This window comes from Corvus brachyrhynchos, unplaced genomic scaffold (assembly GCF_000691975.1).
Source record: "Corvus brachyrhynchos isolate BGI_N302 unplaced genomic scaffold, ASM69197v1 scaffold17, whole genome shotgun sequence".
NCBI lineage: Eukaryota > Metazoa > Chordata > Aves > Passeriformes > Corvidae > Corvus > Corvus brachyrhynchos.
This window is the reverse complement of record NW_008240046.1, coordinates 15549109-15557925: the sequence shown is the minus strand read 5'-3', so window position 1 is coordinate 15557925 and position 8817 is coordinate 15549109.

Below are 8817 nucleotides of genomic sequence, written 5' to 3'. Positions count from 1 at the left end.
TCATCTTTTTTTTTTCTAAGGAAGGAAAGAATAGTCTTTATTTCCTTGGAACTTGGACTGAAAAATTACAAACAATGCTTGGAAAACATTATTCTCATAAGAGTCCTTCAAGAAATGCTACTGATGCCTAAACAGACAGACGTAAAATAAAAGTATCAGAAGTATGGAATAGATATGAGAAGAAAAAAAAATTCTAAAATATCTAGTCAAACATTACTGATAAGAATAAATCATAAATCTCTATATCTAGAATTGGCGTGTTTTACTAAAGAAGGATTATTTTTAGCAATTTTCAGGGCCCTTCCAAGTCAGTAAAAATTGCATTTCTTTATCTTCCACTCTTCCTGCTTCTCTCTGTGATTAAGTACTGGCCTCTGACTGCTTAATGCTTATTCATTCCTCATTTTCTGGGCAGATCACTAGTTTGTGAACGTAATTAGAGACACCTGCTATCCCTTCTAAGCCTTGAATCTTCAGGCTAATTAAAATGGAGTGCTGCACATATACACACAGCTGATAAAGGCTTATAGCAAGGTACTAGGAGTCATTCTATTTGTGTCACAAAAAAAGTAAAAACTCATTGCAACTGCTAGGACAGAGCAACATTTTTGCTATGGTCCTCTTTTGTGGTTTAAGAATGGTATCCTCCAATCAAGTCTTCTCACTGAGACATTCCAAACCATGTACTACTCACTTGCTTCTCCTTTCCCTCCCCTCCCACTCTGCAGAGAGCTGGAGAGGAGAACTGGAGGCACAAAAGGCAAAGATCATGCAGTGACTGAGATAACAATTTACTGGAAACAGTAATGAGATAAGAAAACTAACAGTAACAGCAACAATATTAAAAGCAAAAGTGTACAAGAGAGAAAGGGATTCACATGCAAAAATGCTCACCGTGGGGCTCAACCTGACCGAAGCCATGTCACCCCAACCACTCTCTCTGACTTGGCACTGGCACCATGCTTATGTGAGCAGTAGGAGCCCTTCTCCCTGGAAGAGTCCTTTTCCCTCACCCCTGTCGATGACCTGAGGTGGTACAGAACAACCTGTGGGTCCCAGCCATGCCCCCTCCCAGCTACTGCAAAAATTAACCCTGTCCTGGCCAGAATCAGGACACTTTCATTGTATTTTGCCCAGCAAATACCATTTATTTTGTTCTTAGAACTTCATAAATCTTCTAATACTATCTGTGCTTTTGAACGAATATTATCTTAATATTTTCCAGTACAGCATTAAAGTATAACATTTAAAGTTGAAGAAAATATGGTAAATTCTTCATCAAGATCACATTCTCCTAATTCCTCTTGTTTTTCCTTGAGGTGTTAATCTTTAACGTAAAACATCCAGGATAAGTGAATATACCTCAAAGCAGTGCACATATAAATGCAATATAGACAAGAAGGCTACAAAGAATTTTTCTGCCTCTCTCCAGGCACCATATTTCTCCTTTCATCTGTTTTAGTATGTAGATAGCCTAGAGGCGCTGCTAGACACTTTATCTTAAAGATCTTCAAGACTTTACCATTTGTATAAACTACTGCATAATTTTAATGTTTTCATTTCTCCTCCAGACAAGTTTAGTAACTTTTACTTAATTTGGGAGGAGCCAAAATCCATCAACAAAACAAGGAAAACTACTGGCCCTGAACTGTGTCTCAAGATACAGTCAAGTTATGAGCAGTGTTCATAAATGGCCAAGAAGGTTGTCTGTACTTACCCCATGAATATCCAGCTTCAGTAAGATCTGCTGTCCCCATCCTGAGGCAGTTGCACTTTGCTGTCATATTGTTTCTTCAAATAAAGTTAAACTATGACTGTAAATTAGATTATGCCGTTCTGAATGGGTACAGGCATCTCTGCTGACTGATTCGAATATCTAAAAGCAGAGTGTGTACCTGGAAAGGGAATAAGAACTTTTAAGGAGTTATAGTTTTCAGTACAAACTTATAAAGTACCTTTTTATTTTTTTCAAGTATCTTCCAAACATTTTATTTCTGAATTTAAGTACGGTCTAAGTCAGTTCTACTCCAATACTAATCTATAATTTAAGAATTGCAAAGGATCTTTTCTCCTTTGGGTATAATATTTTGAGAAAAAGATTCAGGAAAGAAATTTGAAATGCATCATTTTGTACTACAGTGAACATTTCTGAACAAATTAATATAATTTTTGATCTTTCTTTTTTTCCAGTTTTGCTTTCTAACACAAAAAACCCTCACTTAACTAAACTCCCTGCTTCACATCAACAGTGAACTTGCTGAGGAGACATTCTAATCTTTCTGCCAAGTCTTTTCCTAAGAAGCTAAGTTTCTGCTGTAGCCAATTATCTCCACCTAGAATGTGCTCATAAATCAAGACTTGATACCAGTTTCTTTATACCTCATATGTAGATAGAATTGTTTAACTATCTCTACATATCTTGTGTTTGGAGTATGCTCCAAGACATGTAGTTTCTTGTAATGTTTACATGGTCAACTCAAACAAAAACATGGTGAGGAGTGTTGTCTCACTTGGGAGTGGTCTCCGCAATTCCTTCTCCTGCTGGCTTAAAATAGTCACACAAGCAGGAACATATCTAGGTTCAAAGCACTCCATATGATTTGAAGCAGCATATGGACTCGATCTTGTGTCACCAAAGGAACTGCCATTTTCACTGGGTTACTAGATACTCTGATGGAGAAAAGAAGAGGAATCTTTCAGTAAAAAATTACAATTAAAAAATAAAAAGGTAGATGGATACTGAATACTTGAGAACATAACTTATTAATGACACCATTATGACACAGATTCACTTCCAACAAGCCAAAATTAAATTCATAATCTCTAAAGCCCCTGTCACTATTAATTGCAAAATCACAGCTGTAGATCAGTATATTCTTCCAGAGGTAATTCTACTACAAAACATAAAGTTTGAGGTGGCTATGTTCAGCAGTCTTATGTTGAAAATTATATTTGATAATTCCAAGCTAATCTAAATGACCTTGGTGATAGCCATAGCTCTAGTGAAACACAAAGTATGTTATGCAAAGAAAAAGCATTCTGATAAGGGGAATGGCTCAGAAAGGTGTCTTTTCTAGTCTACTGCATACTTTCTCAGGAAAGCTCTAGGATCAATTTTCTCCACTTCCCAGGGGAAGGATGCACCACTGATTGGATTGCTACAGCAGCTTAAAGAAGCTGCCACATTCTCTTTTTTGAAAAAACTGCTTTGCTTGGATTTCTAACCAAAGCAGCTGTTTCACTGCTATGAGTCCAGACTGCAGAGAGGCATCTAGGAAACTCCATTGGCACTTCCAGACAGTACCTGGCTCAGCACACAACTGCATCATGTTCTCTGACATAACTCTCCCCTTACACTGCATAAGGGAAACAGGGTGACTGCTTGAACGTTCGCAGCAGGGTATCCAATAGAAAGAACTACCATTGTTCCCTGTGTGGCTAATGGAGAGAGAGACCTAATGAGGCCCCTGCTCTAAATCACTGCCTGGTGAGGTGCCTACCTATTGCCACTGATTACATAGAGAGTTCAGAGTTTCCAACACCTTAGGTATATAGTATACTTGGTGGACCTCAATTATTACTGAGCTGTAGGGAATGTGAACAGCTTGCCTGTCTCTTTTTAATCCTGACTCCTTCTTGTGGATTTAATCCTTTGGTCTGAGCAGCAGAAAACTTCAAATTTAAGAGAGATTATTTCCACTTCCCCACCCCACTCCCCCCCTACCTGAGCAAAGTCCAAGAAATTAACACAGTATGAAGGTCTCTTTGGAAAGAAGTAGGGTCTTCGGTGTTTGAAAGCAATCTGTATCTAATTCCTGATTGAAAATAGCCAAACTTCTCTGCTGAAAACGAACATGTCAAACTAGCCAAGGTTTTCAAAGGTGTTGCATTTTTCATCTCTAGGGAAATCAAGGATTGCTATAGAGATAAAAAGCTATCTTTTCTAAAAGAGTGGTATCTTGTTTACAGCCGACCAGTCACTGAGAGGTGAACTATCATACTCTTAATCACTACGCAGGGAAATTCTGGTAATATTGCGACAATATTGAAAAAACAGTAATTTTTAAAAATAGAGTTGCACACATAATTAAGCAGTTTAGGGTTTTTTGCATTCTCTGTCTGTCTAGTTCTAAAGCATGTCCTCATTGGAAACTTCGAGTACAATATGTACTTGTATAAGTATTTTTCTTTCTTCTTTAGTATATGAGTTGGAACCCTAAGAATATGCTTATCTGTGACTAGCTTTCAGTAGGTAGAAATTAGGAGAGAACTATTAAATCTCAACTATCCCTTTTACCTCCAAACCATTAATCCATTAATTACTCCATTTTGAACACATACTCCATGTTCAGTGAGAATGGTATGTAAGTTGTAGCATTTTAGTATGGCTGCAACAACGAAATAAATGCAAGAAACTCTCATACTAAAGCTGTTATTCACAACTTGGTTAAATATTTTTATATTGATACTTCACTGCAGTTTCCAAAGAACCTCCTTGATTTCTGTCTTTACAATAACTGCAGCTGTAAAAACAAAGCCACAATAGTATGGGCTTTTTTGTAAAAGAAAGCAAGACCTCTCTACCAATAAAAGAATCCAAACACTCAGGGCATTATTTATTTTCAGATAACTGACAAAAAATAATTTAACTATGTGTCCGTATCAACTATTGCATGACCCTCAAAAATCACTGACAGATCAGGAATCTATAACCAGAACGCGTTCCCTGGACAGTGACTATTTGGATTAATTGCATTAAGAGACTTAATTTTGAAGGATTTGGGAATGTTTTTACAAGGTTTAGGAAGGATTTCATTGGGATTACATGATGAGCAATTCTGAGTGTGCTTAACTGTTCACATTAACTCTCTAGGCAACCATGAAACAGATCAGTCATCTACTGATTATTAATTCTTATCCAAGATTTTGTCACCATAAAGGGCACACCTTTGCAGTTCAGTGTACACTTCAACCAGCCAGTAGGAAAAAAACCCCTATGCCTCAGCGATCTCAGTGCTGATGTTCTTCGGACCCCAGCCAGTAGGAAAAAAACCCCTATGCCTCAGCAAGGATCTCAGTGCTGATGTTCTTTGGACTGCTGGATTTGAACAGGGTGTGCTTGTACTCTGCATATTTCTCTTCTCTTGTGTTGCCTTCAGAAAAATGTAATTTTACAATTTGATCTAAAATTATATTTGTTGGTCTATATTTAAATTGATCTATATTTGCTGTATGATAATATTCCTTGCCAACTCCATTTTCAAAACTCTAATAATTGCAAATTCAACATAGGTATTTAAATTGAGCACCAGTGTCCTAAGATTAAGATATTAATTCAAGGGAGAAAATATGCATAAACTAAAAAGTTTTGGCAGTTGGATGTCGGTAGCTCTACTTGCACAAATTAGCTACATCAATTTTATGCCAAATGTCCTGTTACATGAACTGGGACAACAAGGCAGAGAATCAGGGCTTCTATACAAATTCTGAAAATCTGAATAAAAAAAGAATTGCATCCTTTTCATAATTCTGAGAAGCCTGAAGTTTTAGAAAGAAATGTATTTTTCTGGTTTAAATTTTTTTCTCTAATGAGATCACAACTGCAGTAATATACAAAAAACATGAGTGTCCAATTCTAAGCACACTGTTCTGTTTTATGCTGCTATCTGAAGATAAATATGCAAATGCACAAACAAATCAAGAAATGATGCCTGCAAACACCACTGGGAAAAACAGCAGCAGGAGCTGTGCACAGAGCTCCAAGAACGGGGGACAAATTTATGAACATATGTAGATTTATTCAATTTTTGTTTTAAAAATAGATTTTACCTTTCACTGCAGATAACGTGTCTTACTTGCTGTATCAATTATTGTACAGTAGAATAACCTGATTTTGTCAATGCAAAGGCAGACAGGAAGTAAAAAAATGTTATACTTGAGTGAGATTTATTTGCTTGTTTGTTTTCTGAAATTTGCACTTTTAATTACCTGTGGGAGAGATTCTTGTGGATATTGGATTTTTCAAAATCAAAATAAGGTGTGAACAACTATTGATGGAATTAACTGCCAAGAAATGTTAAATTCTAATACAGAACTCTGAAAGAAATTTAACGAAGTTTTTAATTTTTTATGTTTAAAACTTGCCTTGTAGCCTGGGAACTTCAGTGTTGAAACTGAATGGCAGCAACTGAGATTTCCTGACTCAAGGAAATACTTCCACAAAAGCAGCTAAGACTATTCTATTTGGAATGCTGTAAAACGCAGTAATATATTTCTCAGTTGGCTACGCTATTAGATCACTAAAAAACTGTATCAGCAATAATATTGCCCAACAACTGTACTTAATTCGGCTGCTATCATTTAGGTACTTCTACCTAAACCCCATCATGACTTAGAGTTCAGCACTGGTCATTTGCTTCAGAATATAGAACAGTCAGACTGGTATATTGTAGGAGCCTGGGCGTGGGTCGGTCGGGACCGGGCGTAGACAGTCGGTGACGAGAGATCTCTGAAGTCAGATCTTAGAACATGCGGTTTATTGCAAAGGGGGTGGGTACAGGGGCACTGCTTAGAGCTGCCAGCTGCAGCTCGGAGCAGGCCCAAGAGAGCAAGAGAGTAAGCGGGTAAGTAAAGAGAGAGAGAGAGCGAGAGGAATGAGAGTGAAGAAGAAGAAGAAGTGATGAAGTCCTGGTTACAATACAATAAATCATCTTCTGTACTGAATATTCTAATTGTCACTAACCAATCTAATACAAGATACAAATCCTATAGCATTTACATACAGCCTATAAGAGTTCTTATATTACCATAGAGTGTTACATCTTAACTTCTAAAAACTACTCTTTGGACCCCTTCTGCTGAGCTAGTAGGGTCTGCTCTGACCCTTGGACCTGCCTGCAAGCAGAGGGTATTGTTCCATCAAGAGGGGATTACCTTCAGTCGGCCATACCATTGTTTTCCAGTTGTTCAGTAACTAAGACTCATTTCGATGTCGCCTACAGTTTTCATATTCCCAAAATCTTTTGTCAGGCAATCATATTTATAAGGATTTTCTGTTTCATCTTCCCCAACAGTATATTACAGTGCTATTACCTCTCTTCCCTTTGTTGCAAATATATTATTAAATGTTTTTATTAAAGCAAAGAAACTCCCAAATGTTTGTCGACCACCAAACACTTTAATATGAATCTCACCAACAACGGATTGTACAAAGTGCATGAAAAAGGTGAGTTAATGCAGAGTCTCTGGTTAACATTCATGTACATAAGTGGAAAAATGGTTAGAGAACCTAATTAATGGTTACTATTGGACTTCTGATTCTGCAGAATTAGACTTGGAATTGAAACCCCGATCTGCTGTTACACACTGCACAAACCATCTACTGAAAAATATCCAGCTATGAAATCCCTTATTATGAAAAACATTTTATTTGACTGCTGTTGGGGAAGATGAAACAGGAAAGCCTTATAAATATGATTGCCTGACAACTGCCAAGTGACAGTAACAATTGTTTATACTTTGAAGGTACTTAGATACGAATATAGAAACCTGAGTTATGTGTCAATTTCTAATTGCTTGAAAGAACAGTAAGGCAGAATTCTAGAGCAGCAGAAAAATCACTTTCACATGCCATTTTTGAACACTTCTGATTTCTGACTGGTGAGCTTAATTCTCTGGCTAAAAATTGCTTTATTGTCTTGATACTAAAAGATCACAGCAAAAAACACCACTAAGAAAAAGAAAAAAGGCATTTGCAGCAAGGGTAGTACACCCTATCTTCAGCAAAAAACGTGAATTATATTTTACTTCAGCAAACATCATTTAGCCTGCTTTATCCACTTCCCTTCATGTAAAAAAAATATTATTCTCTTACGAAAAACACATATTGATTGAACCCAGATAGAAGAGTGGATGTGGGCTGTGTATATAAGAAATAACATTGAGAGTTTTCAACTAGTGTATTGCCTCACAAGCTGGCCCTTAGGAAATAATGTCCAGTGCTCTACCTTGCAACGCAATTTCCCTCAATTTTCTTAGAGCTCGTGGACTTATTATGCCTGTTCGTACTTCAAATGTGGCAGGGAAAGGAGCATTTTACTTCTGTAAACCTAGACTTACTGCAAAAACCTGTTAAATACCTGTGGGAGACAGAGGAGTAGAAACTCCTGCAATTAAAGGAGGCTTTGATTTACAACCCTGGAAGAGACTAGGTCTGGCTTAATTTACAAAAGGATTACAAGCTTGTATTCCTATAGTTATAAGTTAAATTGTACACTGGGTGTTTTGGTGGAGGGTTTTAAAATAGAATAGTGTGATTTTATACAGTTTAAGTTAAGAATGTAGATGGTATAATAGAGACATCTGTGTGTATGTGACATGAGAAGTTATTGGTCAAGACGCAGCTGCATTGCAGTGAGAAGTGCCACAGGTGATAGGTCATAAATCCAAAACAAAGTGTCGTTTTAAGTGTCTATTGGATTAGAAAGTTATAAATTACGACGTAACCCTAAATCTTGTGACTAGTCGCCATTACTCGGAGGTGTTGTAAAATCTCACGCCTCGGCTGATGCGTTTGTTATTTTAAACAATAAATTCGTGTAATTGCATAGTCCCATCCCTTAAAGTTATTTTCCTCCGACACGTGAAAGCGCGGAAACGGACAAATACCGACTTTTTAAAAGCTGAAACTAATTTCTAATTGCGGATTAAGTTTTGAAAGAAGATGCATTTGCGAGTGTTTTAGACAATAACAGGGAGCTACCAGGAGCCCAGAGACTCTCATGGTAGGCCCCTGTTATTGTCCAAAACGACGGCCAG